The following is a 20,632-nucleotide window of genomic DNA, read 5'->3' on the forward strand; positions in this document are numbered from 1 at the left end:
ATAAAGGGGGATGGGTTGGGAAGGAGCAAAATATAATTTGTCTTTCACAACATGAGCATTGTGGAAGGGTTATACATGATGTTACACATGTGGCCTATGTTGAATTGCTTGACTTCTTGGGGAGGGTGGGTGGGAAGGGAGGAGGGGAGAGAATTTGGAACTCAAAGTTTTTAAAAACAGACGTTCAAAAACAACAAAAAAAAAGTTTTTTGCATGCAACTGGAAAATTAGATACACAGGCAATGGGGAGTAGAAATTTAGCTTGCCCTACAAAAAAGGATGGGAAAAGGGGGTGGGAGGGGAGTGGGGTGACAGAAGGGAGGGCTGACTGGGGAACAGGGCAACCAGAATATACACCATCTTGGAGTGAGTGGGGGGAGGGTAGGAATGGGGAGAAAATTTGTAATTCAAACTCTTGTGAAAACCAATGCCGAAAACTAAATATGTTAAATAAATAAATAAATTAAATTAAAAAAAAAATAACTTAAATACCAGTTGCTCATGGATAGGCTGAGCTAATATAATAAAAATGACAATTCTGCCTAAATTAATTTACTTATTCAGTGCCATGCCAATCAAACTACCAAAATATTTTGTGGAGCTATTAAAAATAATAACAAAATTTATCTGGAAGAACAAAAGGTCCAGGATATCGAGGGAATTAGTAAAAAGAAATGCAAGGGAAGGTGGCATAGCTATGCCAGATCTAAATCTATATTATAAAACAGCAGACATCAAAACCATTTGCTTCTGGCTAAAAAATAGAGTCGTAATTATTGACATAGTATAGGTACAGAAAATACAGTAATCAATGACCATAGTAATGTACTATTAGATAAACCCAAAGATTCCTGCTTCTGAGATAAGAACTCATTATCTGACAAAAACTGCTGGGGAAAACTGGAAAATAGGATGGCAGAAACTAGGCAGAGAGCAACATTTTACACCATATACCAACATAAGGTCAAAATGGGTAGATGGATTAGACATAAAGGGTGATACCATATGCAAATTAGAAGAGAAAGGAATAGTTTACCTGTCAGATCTATTAAGAATAGAAAAACGTATGACCAAAAAAGAGATGGAGAACATTATGAAATGCAAAATGGATAATTTTGATTACATTAACTTGGAAAGTTTTTGCACAAAGCCAATGCAAGATTAGAAGGGAATCAGAAAGCTGAGAAATACTTTTTGTGGCCAATATTTCTGATAAAAGCCTCATTTCTTTAAAAAATGGGGAACTGAGCCAAATTTATAAGAATAAAAGTCATTCCCCAATTGATAAATGGTCAAGGATATGAACAGACAGTTTTCATTCAGATAAAGAAATTAAAGCAATCTATAGTCATATGAAAAAAAATGCTCTCACTCACTATTGATTGTAGAAATGCAAATTAAAAACAACTCTTGAGTTACCACTTCACATCTGTCAGGTTGGTTAACATGACAAAACAGAAAAATGATAAATGTTGGAGAAGATGTGGGAAAATTGGAACATTAGTGCATTGTTGGTGGGGTTTTGAACTGATACAAACATTCTGAAGAGCAGTTTGTAACTATGCCCAAAGGGGTATAAAACTGTACATACTGTTTGATCCAACAATACCACTATTATGTCTGTATCCCCCAAAGATCATACATAAAAAATGGGGAAAGGACCCACATGTACAAAAGATATTTATAGCAGGTATTTTTTGTGGTGGCACAGAATTGGAAATTGAGGGGATGCCCATGTAAGGCCAATCAGTAAGTGAAAGATCTTTCACCACAATTGAATAGGCTTCAGGTGGGGCCAATGAAGGGAGGCCTGATTAGAGACAGGCCCACAACCTTTCACTAAGTAGGTGTGAGGGCCCAGCCCCACACCCTTTTGCTAGTTAAGCATATGTGGGCCCTAAGGGGAGTTGCTAAGACCAGAGCCAGTGGTGTGTGCACTGAGTTCTAGTCAATCAGATGCCAGTTAGGACTGTATAAAAAGAGAGCCTAGAACTGAGAGCAGCAGAACTGAGAGTGGCAGAAGAATTCAGAAACAGACATGAAGAAGACATTGAGGCAGCAGACATTGAGAGAGAGCCAGTATCAAGAGAGACTGCAGAGTAGAGAGTGCAGAACAAGAGAGAGTTGCGGATATCAAGGAACTCGGAGTCTGCATAGTTGCAGGAGAGAGTGCTGAGCAGAGAGTTAGGATTCATGATTGATTGTTTACAGGAAGGGCCTAGCGGGGGTGGGGGGAGGTTAGAGGATGGCTTGGCTCCTTGCTATAATATGTGTTATAATTTCCTTGTTGCTACATTGAGGTTGGCTTACTGGCTTTGTAATGCTATTGCTACTATATGGAGTTGGAATTACTGGTCCTGAGATTGGATTTTCTCATGTCTAAATAAATGTTATACTTCTTCTGGCTTCTCCCTAGAGAATTTCTTCTACTTTGAAGTCCTGAACCATTCAGGCATGTTCATGGTCATCCTGGAGGTCATGAATCTTACCTTACTGATATAACCCATCAGTTGGGGAATGGCTGAACAAGTTGTGGTATTTGAATGCAGTGGAATACTACTGTTCTATAAGAAATGATAAGCAGGTGGATTTCAGATAAAAATGTGGAAAAACTTATGTGAACCAATGCTAAGTGAAGTGAGTAGTACCAAGAGAACACTATACAGTAACAGCAACATTTTGTGATGACCACCTTGAATAGACTTAGTTCTTCCCAACAATGCAGTCATCTAAGACAATTCCAAAAGAGTCATGATGGAAAATGCTATCCATATCCAGATAAATAATTATGGAGTCTGAATGCAGATGGAAGCATACTATTTTCTCATTTTTTTTCTTTCTCATGGTTTTTCATTTTTGTTCTGATTCTTCCTTCACAACATGAATAATGTAGAAATATATCTAATAAGATTGTACATGTATAGCCTATATCAGATTTCATGCTTTCTTGGGGAGCAGGGAAAAGAAGGAGGAAGAAAAATATTTGGAACTCAAAATCCTATAAAAGTGAATATTCAAAATTATCTTTAAATGTAATAGAAAAAAATACTATTAAGTGGAATAAAAAAAATCCTTTGTGAGCTATTCCATGGCCAAGACCAATTCATATTCTTATTTGAGTTTTTATATGTAACAGTTTTGACTTTGTTTTCTTCTTCCCAGTATATGTTTTGATCTTCCCTGTCACCATAGTATCTTTCTATAGTCAGAATTTTTTCTGTTGTTTGCTTAGTTTCTAGGCTATTTCTTGACTTTTAACTCTATGTTAATGTGCAGGTCTGCTTCCAGGGTGGACAACACACTTTTCCAAGCTTTGGGGTTTTTGTGCTTCTCTTTTCAGTGCTAGTTCTGTGAGTTTTTAAGTTTTCAGTTTTTCCAAGGTGGTATGGAGGTGGGTTTATTGCTCTCCTGTCCTGTGCTCTGGTCTGTGAGTGATCACAAGCACTCTTTTCTATGCAGGAATTGTGACCAGGTTTCCTGCTCGCCTGTGGTCACAAGCTCTGGTTTGCTAGTGCTCCTTCTAACCCTGGGGCTATGACCTGGGACTGCGACCCAGGTTCAAGTATGGACCATGCAACAGAGTTCTCTCCCCAGTGCCAGCAAAGGAATCCTAGTATTCTCCTTCTGAACAGTTGTCTGAACCCCTTACTGTCTGTGGGCTGAAAGTTTTGGAAGCAGCCACTGCCACGGCTTGTTCAGTCACTCCCAAGGCCTATTCCTAGTTTGCTTGGGCCTGGTCTGTGCTGATATGGTCTGCAATCAATTGTGCTCCACTATCCCCGTGGTGTGATAGACCTTTCTTGCCAACCTTCAAAGCTGTATTGGCATGAAAAATTACTTCACTCCGTCCTTTTATGGGTTCTGCCCTCCAGAATTTGTTTTGAGGCAGTATATTCTAAATGTATTTAGAAGGGAATTTGGGAGAGCTCACATGAGTTGCTGTCTTTTCTCTGCTATCTTGCTCCCCTCCCCTGCACCGCCCCCTAAGTAGGAAGCTTTTTTTAAATATAAATTCTTTTTAAAAATTTAAATACAAAATGAGAAAAGAAAAATAATTCCATGTACATAGCAGATAATAGGAGAGGATTCAATATAAAACAATAAATTTCTATTTCAAGAAAACCTATATAATAAATCCAATGTTTTGTTTTCAAAGCTCCCCAGTTTTTCTGTGCTTCTTTGTTGGTTTTCTTTTGTTCTCTGCTGTGTACTTTTTACTACAATTCAGCATGCATATATACAGACATAGACATAGACTTCTGTAAACTTATACATATATACGCATATACACTCATACACATATATGTAAGACCATACTATTTGTTATCTGTTTCTCTGAGGGTAGATAGCATCTTCCTTCATAGGTCTAAGTCTTTCCATGTTTTTCTAAATCAACCAGGTCATCATTTCCTGTACCACAGAAGTATTCAACCCAATCACATCCTTTCTGAGACATTGTCTTGTGAAGGTTTTCCCTCCAATTTTACGTATCCCTCCTATTCTTGTCTACATAGGTTTTATTTATGAAATAAATTTTTATAATCTATAAATTTATGACATAAATTTATAATTTAAAATTATTGAAATTATCCTTTTTATACTTCAACAATACTCTCAATTATAATAAAGTTTAAGGTCTAATGCTGCTGAATCTACATCCTTTTGTCTTTTTTCCTGGTTTCTTTGAAGTTCCTGACATTTTACTTTTCCAAATAAAATTTATTATTTTTTCTAACTCTGTATTTGATTTTGAAGGTGATAGGGAACCAAAGTTTACAGAGTAGGAGCATGACATGGTTGGACTTGTGCTATAGGCAAATCACTTTGGCAGCTGAATGACATATAAAACTAGAGAGATCCCTGTGATAGGAAGATCAACCTGAACTGTACTTTAATTGTGCAAGTATGAAAAGATGGAGGGCCTGCATCAGGGTGGTGACAGTATTAGAGGAGAGAAAGGGGCATATTCAAGATATTTTTTCCATTTATGAAAAACAATTTGAAATATTGAAAAAGTAATTATAACTATTCTTTAGGTTAATACACCCAAGAGATTACTGATAGGAAGAAAGCATCTATCTTTTAAAATATATATCCATACAACTATTACTTGATATGTCAAAGCCTGGATACAAGCTAGATCACCAGTTATTGGAGAATGAACAAATTTTGATATATGAATGGAATGAAATATTTATTGCATTGAAAGGGAAGATGAATGAGATGTACTCAATGAGATATAAAAAGTGATGCCACATGGAAAAAGAAGAACCATAAGAAGTATACACAATGATTAAAACTACATACCATGTGGAAACTATAAATGTCAAAATTCAGATTAAGAAAATGTGGGCAATATTGATGCTGACCCATTAGTGTCAAAACATACATCCTTCCATTTTACAACAAATAATTAACACCTACAATTTCTGGTTGCATATATGTAACTTATTTCATGCTAATTTATTTAGTTGTTTTCAAAGATTTGTGTATTGATGGGAATTTACTGTAATTTTAAGGGCTTATTGGGGTAGGGATCATGTAGTAAATCAGAACAAAATGTATGAAAAAAGGAACATATGATGACTAACTGATCCTATTTACTTTTTTTTGATGAGGTAATTTAGAGTAGTTGATTTGGGGAATGTTGTAGACATAGTATGCTTAGGCTTCAGCATAGAATCCCAGAAAGCCTTTAATGGCATTATTGTGGAGAAAACAGAACGATGTGGGCCATGTGCCATTTTCTATATTTAGGAACTGGATGAATGATACAATCCCAAATGAATTCATTAATGGCTCAATGTCAGCATGGAGAGGATGTCTCTAATCATACCCTATGTATCTGCACTTGGCCCTGTGCTGTTCAACATATTTAATCAATATTTTAGATGAAGTCACAGGGAGCATGCTTGTCAAATTATCAAATGACATGAAGCTAAGAAGCATAGAAAACATGTTGGATAATACAACCAAAATGGTCAGTAGCCTAGAAGAACAGGATATATCTAACAAGATAGTATTTGATACAGATAAGTGTAAGTTCTAGAGTTTAGTTAGAAAAATAAAAGCAACTTCACATGTGCAGGATGGGCGAGGTTCAGTTAAACAACAGTTACTGTAGCAGGTGCTTTTGCTCTAGCACCAAAAAGGTTAGGAAAATAATGGCAAATTAAGATATGTATAGAAGCAGATGGCCAGGATCATGGGAGGAATTGAGACTATGTCATGTGAAATCTGAAGCTTCAGGATCAGTGGAACTGACCTCAAGTCCCAGTAACTGCCATAAAATCTTTCAGTTTGGTAAGCAAAAGATCACACACATCAAGATTTAGTTTCTTGGAGTAGCCCTACCATGCAGATAAAACCATGACCTTGAAAGAAGAATGGAGAATATGTCAGTTGGAAGAACTGACATCTTTAACTTGGAGGAGAATAAAAAAGACTTTAAGTGGGACTTGTTAGATCTCTTCCAGTGTTTGAAAAGACTGTAATGACCTGGAAGAGGGGCCCAAAGCTTGTTCTTCTGGGCTCCAGCTGACCAAATTAAGAACAATAGGCAGAATTTGTAGAGGCATATTTAGGCATGATATGGGAGAGAGTTTTCTAAAATTCAAGAGTTATCTAAGAGTAGAATAGGTTGTCTCTGGAGGTATCAGATTCTTTCTCATTTAATATCTTTAAGTTGTTTGACTTCTAATTAAAGATATTGTCTTCCATGTCTGGAATGCTCTCCCTATTCCTCTGGGATTGTTGACCTCCCAGGCTTCCTTTAAAGTCCCAACTGAAATCCCACCTTCTACAGGAAACCTTCCCCAACCCCTCTTAATTCCAGTACCTTCTATCTGTTAATTGTTTCTTATTTATGCTGTATGTAGTTTGCTTTGTATAGATTTGTTTTCATATTGCCTCCCCCATTAGATTGTAAGCTTCTTGAGGTCAGGGATTGTCTTTTGCCTCTTTTTGTATTCCCAGTTCAATTAAGTGTAGTTGTAGGCCCTTAATGTTTATGGATTGATTCTAATTCAAGAATGGATTGCTTGAAACTTCTAGATTCTGTGAAATACAATACAAAATAAAATTTGATATGGAAAGATAATCTGACAAAATGCTATATCTGAGCAGGGATAAAAAGAGAGAATCACTTAGGGTTTCTTGCACAAAGTAGCACTTGCATGGATCTTGAAAGAAAAGGAAGATTTCCATATGACTTGAGGTAATAGTCTTCTTGGCTGTCTCCAAACTAGCATTGGTGTATACTGCCTTACCTTACAGATATAGTTTAAAGGTTAGTGATCTCTTACTTGTAAAACACTCTAAGCTTCTTAGATGGAATTACTGTAGAAAGTGTTGAGTTTCTTTTTTTGTTAATATTTTTTTTTATTTTTAGTTTACCACACACGGTTCTACATAATTTTGGGTTCCAGATTTTCTCCCCTCCCTCCCCCCTCCTTCCCCAAGATGGCATGGAATCTCATATAACTACCATGTATAACTTCGCATTGAATTAATTTATACACTAGTAAAGTTGTGGAGAAGAATTATGACCAATGGAATGAATCATGAGAAAGAAGAGACAGAACCAAAAAAAAAAAAAACCCCAAAAACAAAAACAAAAGAGAAGAAAAAAGGCAAGCATGTAGTGTGCCTCAATCTGCATTCAAACTTCACAGTTCTTTCTCTGGATGAAGATAGCATTCTCCATCGTGAGTCCCCTGGAGTTGTCCTTGCACCTTGCGTTGCTGAGAAGAGCGAAGTCTGTCAGGGTTGGTCCTCACAGAATCCATATATCTGTGGTTGTGTACAATGTTCTCCTGGCTCTGCTCCGCTCACTCAGCATTATGCCGTGTAGGTTTTTCCAGGTTGTTATGAAGTCCGTATCATCCCCATTTCTTATGGCACAATAGTATTCCATTACCTTCATATACCACAGCTTGTTCAGCCATTCCCCAATTGACGGGTATCCCTTTGATTTCCAGTTCTTGGCTACCACAAAGAGAGCTGCTATAAATATCTTTGTACATATGGGTCCCTTTTCCTCTTGTGTGATTTCTTTGGGATACAACCCTAGAAGTGGTATTGCTGGGTCAAAGGGTATGAACATTCCTATGGCTCTTTGGGCATAGTTCCAAATTACCCTCCAAAATGGCTGGATCATCTCACAACTCCACCATTAATGTAACAATGTTCCAATTTTCCCACATCCTCTCCAGCATTTATCATCCTCCTGCTTTGTTATTGTAGCCAATCTTACAGGAGAGATGTAGTATCTAAGAGTTGTTTTGATTTGCATTTCTCTAATCAGTAGTGATCCAGAGCATTTCTTCATATGCCTATAGATAGCTTTAATTTCTTCCTCTGAAAACTACCCGTTCATATCCTTTGACCATTTCTCAATTGGGGAATGGCTTGTATTCCTATATATTTGGCTCAGTTCCCTGTATATTTTAGAAATGAGGTCTTTATCAGAGATACTAGTTGTAAAGATTTTCTCCCAATTTTCTGCTTCCCTCCTAATTTTTGTTGCATTGGCTTTTTTTTTGTACAAAAACATTTCAATTTAACATAATCAAAATTATCCATTTTGCATTTTGTAATGCTCTCTATCTCTTGTTGGGTCATGAATTCTTTTTTTTTCCATAAATCAGATAAGTAAACTATTCCTTGCTCTCCCAAATTACTTATAGTATCAGCTTTTACTCCTAGATCATGAACCCATTTTGACTTTATTCTGGTATATGGTGTAAGATATTGGTCTATGCCCAGTTTCTGCCCTACCATTTTCCAATTTTCCCAGCAGTTTTTGTGAAATAATGAATTCTTAGCCCAGAAGCTGGCCTCTTTGGGTTTGTCAAAGAGTAGATTGCTATAGTTGTTGACTTCTCCATCTTGTGTACCTAGCCTATTCCACTGATCCACACCCCTGTTTCTTAGCCAGTACCAGGTAGCTTTGATGACTGCTGCTCTGTAGTACAGTTTAATATCTGGTATAGCTAGGCCACCTTCTCTAGCATTTCTTTTCATTAATACCCTAGATATTCTAGACCTCTTATTTTTCCAGATGAATTTTGTTTTAATTTTGTCCAGCTCAGTAAAATAATTTTTTGGTAGTTTGATTGCTATGGCACTGAATAGATAGATTAATTTAGGTAAAATTGTCATTAGCTCGGCCTAACCATGAGCAACTGATATTTTTCCATTTATTTAGATCTGCCTTTATTCGCGTGAAAAGTGTGTCATAGTTATGTTCATATAGGCCCTGGGTTTGTCTTGGCAAATAGACTCCCAAGTATTGAGTTTCTAAAACATGAACATTTGATTGGTATGAAGGACTTGTATATATATATATATATATATATATATATATATATATATATATATATATATGTGAATGACTTGCATTGATGGCAAGATATTAACCTACCATTAAGAAAACAAAATAAAACAGAAATGATTAAAGGATTAAGAAAAGTTGAATCTCTAGAGAAAGGTTAAAGGAAGTGAGATTAACTGTGGTGAGAAAAAGAAGGTTGCATTTCAACATTTGAAGAGGTGATTTGTGAAGTATGCTAATGAATTAGCAGTTTTCCTAAAGTAGTAAGAAGAGAAGAACAGTTCAACCTCATCAGAGGTAATGCCACTAAACTAGAAGGGACCTTTACTTACTGGATCCTGGAGCAGGTTATCAAAGGGGTAAGAGGGAGGAACTTTGAGTAAACATGTAATAGTCCTACTTTCCCCTATTGTGGGAGAGATAACTTAGCCTAATCACTCAATCCAATAATTCATGAGTACTTGCATCTCAAGCCAGAAACTGAAGCTGATGTCATGAGTAAGTAGATGAAAACAATACAATAGCAACATTTTATAGACTAAGAGGATCTTAAACTAAAACCCTAGAAGATGAAAATAACAGAGCATTAATTGTAAGCAGAACCTCTAGAAAAAGAATAAGCTACTCCCAAGAACTATAAGAGTGAGTTAATGGACTAAGCCAAGATATAAAGGATGAAATTAGAGCATTTGGTAAGCAAATAAATAGCTCAAAACAGAAGAGATGGAAAAAAGGAGATACCTTGAACAAAAATAGTAGCAACATAATGCTGTCATTCAATTAAGCAACAAGAAATATTTGAACCAAGCCAAAATTCTGAAACTTTAGAAGAACATGTGAAGTATCTTCTAATTAAAACAAAACAAAAAAAAACAACTAAAACACTGACCTCGAAAAAAGACAGAGAGTTAATGTAAGAATCACTGCATTACCTAAAATTATGATTAAAATAAAGAAATAAAAGCCTGTATAATATATTCTAAGAAATTTGCCCCAAACTGTTTACGGTTAGTAAGATAAAAACAAAAATAATTCACAGGGTATTTCCTAAAAGAAATTCCAAATTAAGCATCCCCAGATGTCATATACAAATTTCAGATTTCTGGCTCAAAGAAAAAAACAATGCAAGGAGCTAGGAGGAAAGACAGTAGGATTGCCTAACACTGCTGATAGAAGCCATGAACTTTTTCATTTCTCAGCTCTGCCCTTACTGCCCCATTGCCCCAGTTTCTACCAAACACAGGGCCATCACTGTCAGCCAAATTATGATCCTCATATACTCACTGCTGGTGAGGGTGTCCCAAGCTCCATTCCACTCTGATCCTAGGAACTTGTATCCTATTGTTTGGGGGCATCTATTCCACCTTTGTTCCTTGAAGTCCTTGGGGTCTTATGAAAAGCAACTAGTGACTCAGTGGGTAGAACACTGGCCTTACAATCCAGAAGACCTGACTTCGAATCCGCCATCAGTTACTTACTAGTTGTGTGACCCTGGGCAAGTCACTTAGCTACTGTTTGCCTCAGTTTCCTCAACTATGAAACAGTGATAATAATAGTATATTCCTCTCAAGGTTGTTGAGAGGATAAAATAAGACAGTATCTGTAAAAATAGCACAGTAACTAGCACACAGTAAGTGTGCTTATATGGGGATAAATGCTTATCCCCTTACCTCCCTTCTCCAATCCTGCCCATCTGCCTGATTATTTTCCCTGCTAGAACCTGCTACTTTCTGTCTTCAAAGAACTGCACTCTCATATGAGTCCATTTTATTGGCTGTCTCTCCCAATTAGAAAGAAAGCTTCTTGAAAGAAGGGACTGTTTTGATTTTCTATTCATATCTCTAGATTTTAGCCCAATGCTTAGCACATAAATGTATTTCTGTTCCACAGTACTTCAAAACTAGAGATGTGCAGAATCATTGAAACACAAACGAGACAAGAAAATCATAGAACTGCTTATATTGATTTTACTTGATTAAAAGACAGGGAAAAAATTGTTTACATTTAAAGATACTTCTTTTTTTGTCACAACAATATGCAGAAAAGTTTTAGTTAAAAGAAACACAACTTCCCATAACAAGAAAAAAATCTTATTTCATATTTTGAGTGACAACTTGTTAGTTTAAGCTCCTTTTGTCTCATGCAAAAAATGGGAGAATGTCCGTCTCTCTGTTTCCTCTAAATTTTACTCTCATTTTAAAGGCTATCTGAATACCTATCTTTAATAAAATTATGAACTTATGAAATATTTTCTTTATAAACTTTGGCCCCCATATAACTCTCTAATTGCAAGGTCACAACGGAAATGAAATAAAACTGCTGAAACATATTATGATGAGCATTTTTGGATGAGGAAGCCTTCATAGTCAAAGTACCATGGAGAGATTTTTTTCCTATCTTAAGGGAATATTGTTGAAATAAAAATGAGATAAAATTTCTCAAGGTACATGAAAAGGTCAGAGTTATATTGTTTTAGGATAAATCTTTTGTTATTATTATGGCAAATCTAGTTAGTATAAAATGGCAATCTTAATTAGTTTAAAAAGTACACTTTCTAGACTTGTCTATACTGCATAAATTCACCAGATTAGAGCACATTTTTGCAAATTTTAAAGTATATTTATTTTTCCTTATTAGTTTCTTTTTTATTTTTCTTCATTCTTCTCTTGTATTTTGTTACTCTCATATCGTCAGATGGCCAGTCCCTAAAGCTGCCTCTTAGAAGCTTGGGGTCTCTAACATTAGCATAGGTATCTCATTCCTAAACATAAACCCATGCTACAGATAGTACCCTTTCAGTTCCCTCATTTCAAAATTTATCAGCCATTGTCTTATATATGTTAAAACAAAACAAAACAAAACTGTTGTTGTTAATGGGCAGTTAGGTGGCAGAGTGGGTAGCATACTGGGCTTGGAATCAGGAAGTCTTATCTTCCTGTGTTCAAATCTGGCTTCAGACACTTATAGCTATGTGACTCCAGGCAAGTCACTTAATTCTATTTACCTCAATTCATCATCTTCAAAATGAGCTGGTGAAGGAAATGGCAAACTACTCAAGTATCTCTGCCAAGAAAACTTTAAATGGGGTCTCAAAGAGGCAGATAAGACTAAAAAATGACTGAACAACAAAAACAGTCACATGACTGTTAATATCAGCAAAATCAAGGTATTGATTGCTGAAAATAGTTTGTTATATTGCTATTAGAATTTCATAACAAGATTCCCTATAAATAAAGTATTTTAACCCAAAGAACTTAATCTTTAAAGATAAAAATTCAAATATGATTGCAAACTGGCAGGGCAAGTATTGGGAGGATGAGAAATTGGTTAGCACAATTTAAATGCTGTTTACATAAGCTTTTGACATTGTCCAGTGTTATTCATTCAGTATAACCCTATATACACACTTTGAAAATCCCCTTATTGAGATTGTTAGGTTTTCATTTTTTACTTGCATATGAGTAGAATCATGAGCAAGATATTTAAAATACAAAACAAACTTGAGAACATTGTGGTTTGTTGTTCGTTCTCAAAGAGCACCATGACATCAAGGAGATGATGACATATCTTGCAACTGACTTTGATTTGAGGGAGGGAGGGCTGTGCAATGTCACCAGCCTTACTTTCTCCTCCTGAGCCAGTTTGGTCCAGTGGTCAGATATTGATCAGGATAACTGGAGAAGGCCCAGGATGAAGTGGGAGACCTTGGCCCTTTTAAGCTAAAGTTTTTCCAAGTTCTCACTTTGAGTGAGTCAAGCCCATTCAGTGAATTAGACCTCTTTAAGAAATGAGTCAAGGGGTGGCCCATTTAATAAAAAAAAATTAAACTGGGAGGGGAAGACCCTCAGGGTTGCTGGCCAAAAAAGAAACTGGTACTATTTACATTCACTCTAAGCCAGGAGGGCCCCAAAATAATAAAGGTCTTTGTTTTAAATAGATCCTACATAACATTTCAAAAGGTTCCATGCTTTTAAATTTCCATGCTTTCTAGTATTTTTAATAGGAAGGCGTGTTGTATTTTTCTGTCTTCTTCTTTTTCTGTGTCAGCATTTTTCCTGCATCTGTTGATGTAATCATATGACTTTTGTTGTTTTTGATATGGTTAAGTATTATGATAGATTTCCTAATATTGAACCAGCCCTGCAGTCCTGGTATAAATCACACCTGGTTATAGTGTATTGACTTGATAAAATGCTGTAATCTCTTTCCTAATATTTTATTTAAAATTTTTGCATCAGCATTCTTTGGTGAAATTGGTCTATAATTTTCTTTCTCTGTTTTTGCCCATCCTAGTTTAGGTATCATCTCCATATTTCGGTTATAAAAAGAATTTGTTAGGACACCTTCTTTGCTTATTTTTCCAAATAGTATATATGGTATTAGGATTAATTGTTCTTTGAATGTTTGGTAGAATTCACTTGTAAATCCATCTGACCCTGGAGGTTTTTTCTTAGTGTGTTCATTGATGGCTTGTTCAATTTCTTTTTCTAAAATTATTTGAGTAATTAATTTCCTCCTCACTTAATTGGACAATTTATATATTGTCAGATTTATTGGCACATTATTGGGAAAAAAAGTATTTCCTAGTTATTGCTTTAATTTCTTCTTCATGGGTGGTGAATTCACCCTTTTCTTTTATGACATAGATAATTCAGTTTTCTCTTTTAAATCAAATTAACTAAAAGTTTGTTTTATTGTTTGTTTAATAAAAGCAGCTCTTAGTTTTATTTGTTGGTTCTATAGTTTTCTTACTTTCAATTTTATTAATCTCTCCTTTGATCTACAGAATTTCTAATTTGATTATTAATTGTGACTTTTTCATTTGTTCTTTTTCTAGCTTTTTTAGTGGCATGCCCAATTCATTTATCTCTTCCTTCTCTATTTTATTCATGTAAGCATTTAGAGATATAAAATTTCCCCTAAGAACTCTTTTGGTGTGTTGTCTCATTATTCTTCTCTTGGATGAAGTTATTGATGGTATCTATAATTTGTTGTTTGGCAAACTCATTCTTTAGGATTAAACTATTTGCTTTCCAATTAATTTTTAGTCTGTCTTTCCATGGTACTTTTTACACATAATTTTTATTTCGTCATGATCTGAAAAGGAAACATTTTACTATTTCTGCCTTTCTGCATTTGATTATGAGGTTTGTATACCCTAATGCATTGTCTCTTTTTGTGTAGGTGCTATGTACTGCTGAGTTTGTATACCCTAATGCATGGTCTATTTTTGTGTAGGTGCCATGTACTGCTGAGAAAAGGTATATTCCTTTCTATCCCCATTCAGTTTTCTTAAGAGGTCTAGCATATCTAACTTTTCTAAAATTCTATTCATCTCCTTAACTTCTTTCTTGTTTATTTTGTGGTTAGATTTATCTAGTTTTGAGAAAGGGAGGTTGAGGACCCCCACTAGTATAGATTTGCTATCTATTTCTTCCCATAACTCACTTAATTTCTCCTTTAAGAATTTGAATGCCACACCACTTGATTTATATGTGTATATTTAGTATTGATATTATTTCATTGTCTATGATACCTCTGTAGCAAGATATAGTGTTCTTCCTTATCTCTTTTAATTAGATCTATTTTTGCTATTGCTTTGTCTGAGATCAGGTTTGCTACCCCTGTTTTTTTTTAACTTCATCTGAAGAATAATATATTCTGCTCCAGACTTATACCTTTACTTCAAATCTATTTCTTGTAAACAACAAATTGAAGGATTATGGTTTTTAATCCACTCTGCTTTCTGCTTCAGTGTTGTGAGAGATTAATCCCATTCAATTTCACAGTTAAGATTACTAAATATGTATTTCCTTCAATCCTATTTTCCCCCATTTATACTTTTCTCTCTCTTTTCATCTTATCCCTTCTCAACAGTGTTTTGCTTTTGATGACCACCTCTCTCAATCTGCCCTCCCTTCTATCAGCACCCCTCCCCTTTCTTTTCCCATTCTCCTCCTACTTTCCTACAGGGCAAGATTAATTTTTATATCCAACTGAAATGTGTATGCTATTCCCTTTTTGAGTCAAATCTGAGGAGAGTAAGGTTCAAACAATGTTCAGTCCCCTCTGTTCCTTACCTCTATTGTAATAGGTCTTTTGTATCTCTTCTTGTTATGTAATTTACCCAATTTTACCTCTCTTTTCCTCTTCTCCCAGTACAATCCTTTTTTTCACACCTTAATTTTTTATATCATCACATCTAATTCAATGTTTACTCATACCCTCTATGTATACCCCTTTTAAATACCCTAATAAAGATGCAGTTCTCAAGAGTCACATGTCTCCTCTTCCTGAGTAGAGATGTAAACAAGTAAAAAAGTTTAACCTTATTGAAAATTTTTTTTTCCTTTTTTACCTTTTTATGCTTTTCTTGAGACTTGTATTTGAAGATCAAACTTTCTGTTCAGCTCCAGTCTTTTCATCAGGAATAATTGAAAGTTCCCTATTTCTTTGGGATATGATACTCCAAAAGGCAAAGGAGCTTGGAATGCAACCAAGGATCAACTGCCCAGCAAAACTGAGCATAATTTTCCAGGCAAGGAGATGGACATTCAATGAAATAATGGAATTCCTGATGAAAAGGCCAGAGCTCAAAGAAAAATTTGATCTCCAAATACAAAACTCAAGAGAGACATAAAAAGGTAAATAGGGGGAAAACCCTTGTTAATCAATAAGGCAAATTAGTTATATCCCTATATAGGATTATTTTGTTTTATATATGTTTTATACATATGTAAATCTTGAGAATAGTACAGTCATTATAATTGAAAGGGATATAATAAACTGTGGGTGTCAGTATAAAATAACTGATATAATGATAAAATATATAATTAAGAGATATAAAAGGATGGTTCTGGGAGAAGAGGTAAAGAAAAGTGTAATTATATCACATGAAGAAGCACAAAAAATATTATAGTAGAGGGTTAGAAGGGAGGGAGGAGAGCAGTATTTGAGCTTTACTCTCATCAGATTTGACTCAAGAAGGGAATAACATACTCTGATAAGTATAGAAATCAAACTTGTCCTACAGGCAGTAAGAGGGGTAAGGGGAAAGAAAAGGGAGGGGGCTGGTCAGATGGGAGGGAAGAAGTAGCAAAGGGAAAGGGGTAAGATAAGGGAGGGGAATCAAGAGGGATGGTAAACTGAGGAAGGCAGCAGTCAAAAGCAAAACTCTGTTGAGGAGTGGAAGGGGAAAGAAAGAAATAAAAGCATAAATGGGGGGAGGAATAGGGTGGAGAAAAAGACACAGTTACTAATCATAACTGTGAATGTTGTGAATGGGATGAACTCTCCTGTTTTAACAGAAGAGGATAGCAGAATGGATTAAAAACCATAATTCTACAATATGCTGTTTACAAGAAACACATTTGAAACAGGGAGATACACAAAGGGTAAAGGTTAAAAGCTGGAGTAGAATATATTGTACTTTAGCTAAAGTAAAAAAAAAAAGCAGGGGTAGCAATCCTAATCTCAGACAAAGCAAAAGTAAAGATAGATCTAATTAAAAAAGATAAGGAAGGACACTACATACTGCTAAAAGGCACCATAAACAATGAAGCAATATCATTATTTAACATATATGCACCAAGTGGTATAGCATGCAGATTCTTAGAGGAGAAGTTAAGGGAGTTACAGGAAGAAATAGACAAGAAAACTGTAATAGAGTGGGACCTCAACCTCCCCCTCTCTGAACTTGTTAAATCTAACCTCAAAATAAACAAGAAAGAAGTTAAGGAGGTCAATAGCATTTGAATAAAGGGACATATCATAGACTTCTGGAGAAAACTGAATGGGGATAAAATGGAATATCCTTTTCTCAGTGGTACATGGCACATACTCAAACATTGACCATGTACTAGGGCAGAAAAACCTCACAATCCAGTGCAGAAAGGCAGAAGTATTCAAAGCATCCTTTTCAGATCATGATGCAAAGAAATTATTTGTAATAAAGAATCAAGGAAAAATAAACTAAAAATTAATTGGAAACCAAAGAATCTAATTTTAAAGAATGAGTGGGCCAAAGAACGAATCAGAGAAACAGTTAATAACTTCATTCAAGAGAATGACAATAGTGACACAACATGCCAAAACTTATGGGATGCAACAAAAGCAGTCATTAGGGGAAGTTTTATATCTCTAAATGCTTACATTAATAAAATAGAGAGAAAGGAGATCAATGAATTGGGCATGCAACTAAAAAAGCTGGAAAAAGAACACATTGAAAATCCCCAATTAAATACCAAATTAGAAATACTAAAAATCAAAGTAGAGATTAATAAAATTGAAATCAAGAAAGCTATTGAATTAATAAATAAAACCAAGAGCTGTTTTTATTTATGAAAAAACCAATAAAATTGATAAACCTTTGGTCAATTTGCTTTAAAAAAGAAAGAAGAAAACCAAATTACCTGTATCAAAAATGAAAAGGATGAATTTACCTCCAATGAAGAGGAAAGCAAAACAATAATTAGTAAGTATTTTGCCCAATTGTATGTCCATAAACTTGACAACCTCAGGGAAATGGATGAATATTTACAAAAATATAAATTGCCCATGTTAACAGAAGAGGAAATAAAATACCTAAATAACCCCATCTCAGAAAAAGAAATTGAGCAAGCCATTGATGAACTCCCTAGTAAAATAGAATTCTATCAAACATTTAAAGAATAATTAATTCCTATACTTTATAGAATATTTGGGAAAATAGGTGAAGAAGGAGTTCTACCAAATTCTTTTTATGACACAAATATGGTACTGATTCCTAAACCAGGAAGAGTCAAAACAGAGAAAGAAAATTATAGACCAATTTCCCTAATGAATATTGATGCAAAAATTTTAAATAAAATATTAGCAGAAAGGTTGCAGCAACTTATCAGGAGAACAATACACTACAATCAGGTAGCATTTATTCCAGGAATGCAAGGCTGATTCAATATTAGGAAAACTACCAGCATAATTGATCATATCAATAACAAAACCAGCAGAAACCATATGATCATCTCAATAGATGCAGAAAAAGCCTTTGACAAAATACAAGACCCATTCCTTTTAGAAATACTAGAAAGCATAGGAATAAATGGATCCTTCCTTAAAATTATAAATGGCATCTACCTAAAACCATCAACAAGCATTATTTGTATTGGTCATAAGCTAGATGCATTCCCAATAAGATCAGGCGTGAAAAAAGGATGTCCATAATCAACCCTATTATTCAATGTGGTACTAGAAATGTTAGCTCTAGTAATAAGAGAAGAAAAAGAAATTGAAGGAATTAGAATAGGCAAAGAAGAAACTAAATTATCACTTTTTGCAGATGATATGATAATTTACTTAGGGAATCCTAGAGAATCAAGTAAAAACCTACTTGAAATAATAAACAACCTTAGCAAAATTGCAGGATATAAAATAAACCCACATAAATCCTCAGCATTCCTATACATTACTAATAAAGCCTAACAGAAAGGGATAGAAAGAGAAATTCCTTTTAAAATTACTGTAGACACTATAAAATATTTGGGAGTGTACCTGCCAAGACAAACCCAGGGCCTTTATGAGCATAATTACAGAACACTTTTCACACAAATAATGTCAGATCTAAATAAATGGAAAAACATAAATTGCTCATGGTTAGGCTGAGCTAATATAATAAAAATGACAATTTTACCTAAATTAATCTATCTATTCAGTGCCATACCAATCAAACTACCAAAAAATTATTTTACTGAGCTGGACAAAATTATAACAAAATTCATCTGGAAGAACAGGAGGTACCGAATATCTAGGGAACTGATGAAAAGAAATGTTAGGGAAGGTAGCCTAGCTGTACCATATATTAAACTGTACTATAAAGCAGCAGTCATCAAAACTACTTAATACTGGCTAAGAAACAGAGTTGTGGATCTGTGGAATAGGTTAGTTACACAAGACACAGTAGTCATTGACCACAGCAATCTACTCTTTGATAAACCGAAAGAATCTAGCTTCTCAGCTAAGAATTCACTATTTCACAAAAACTGGTGGAAAAATTGGAAAATAATAGGGCAGAAACTGGGCATAGACTGATATCTTACATTGTATACCAAAATAAAGTCAAAATGGGTTCATGATTTAGGAATAAAGGCTGATACTATAAGCAATTTGGGAGAGCAAAGAATAGTTTATATATAAGATTTATGGAAAAGAAAAGAATTCATGACACAACAAGAGATTGAGAGCATTACAAAATGCAAAATGGATAATTTTGATTATGTTAAATTGAAAAGTTTTGTATAAAAAAGCCAATGAAACAAAGATTAGGAGGGAAGCAGAGAATTGGGAGAAAATCTTTACAACTATTGTTTGTGATAAAGGCCTCATCTCTAAATTATACAAGGAACTAAGCCAAATTTATAGGAATACAAGTCATTCCCCAATTGAGAAATGGTCAAAGGAAATGAACAGGCAGTTTTCAGAGGAAGAAATTAAAGATATCTATAGGCATATGAAAAAAATGCTCAAAATCACTACTGATTAGAGAAATGCAAATCACAACAACTCTTAGGTACCACATCTCTCCTGTCAGATTGGCTAACATGACAAAACAAGAAAATGATAAATGCTGGAGAGGATATGGGAAAATTGGAACACTGTTACATTGCTGGTGGAGCTGTGAACTGATCCAATCGTTCTGGAGAGCAGTTTGGAGCAATTTGTCCCCAAGACACCATGCAATCATCTGATATAGGTTCTACATATATATTCATATTAAACATATTTTCACCCTTTGAGGTTTTTATGTAGCTGTTCTGACAATATTGTCCTCTTCTGAATTTGCTTTTTGATCTTTCCTGTCATTATAGTAGCTTTCTGTGTTCAAGGTTACTTTTTGTTTTTTGCTCATTTTTGGGGGGCTTTTTCATGACTTTTAATTTTGAGCTCTGCTTCTGGGGCATAGGGGAGCACTGTCCTAAGATTCTTGTGCTTGGGGCCAGGGACTTGGTCTGTGGCTTTGTGCTCTGCTGCCTTAAGTTCTGGTGGCTTGCTCATTGCACTGGGGTGGCCCAGTTTAGTTATGTCTGTTGTTGCCTGCTTTCTGGGGCTGGCAATCTGCCTCATGCACTGGAGCTGGAGGTCTCACAGCTGGCTTGCTGTGCCACTGGCCTATTGAGTCTGGACTGAGGGGTCTCAGTCACTGATCTGTGCTGTGGCTTGACAAGACACCATCATCCCTGGGCTGTGCTCCCCTTTTGCCCAAGTGAGACAGACCTTTGCTGAAGTCCCTCTTAAGTTATCTTAAGCTGGAAAATTGTTTCACTC

This window comes from Trichosurus vulpecula, chromosome 5, assembly GCF_011100635.1.
Source record: "Trichosurus vulpecula isolate mTriVul1 chromosome 5, mTriVul1.pri, whole genome shotgun sequence".
Lineage (NCBI taxonomy): Eukaryota > Metazoa > Chordata > Mammalia > Diprotodontia > Phalangeridae > Trichosurus > Trichosurus vulpecula.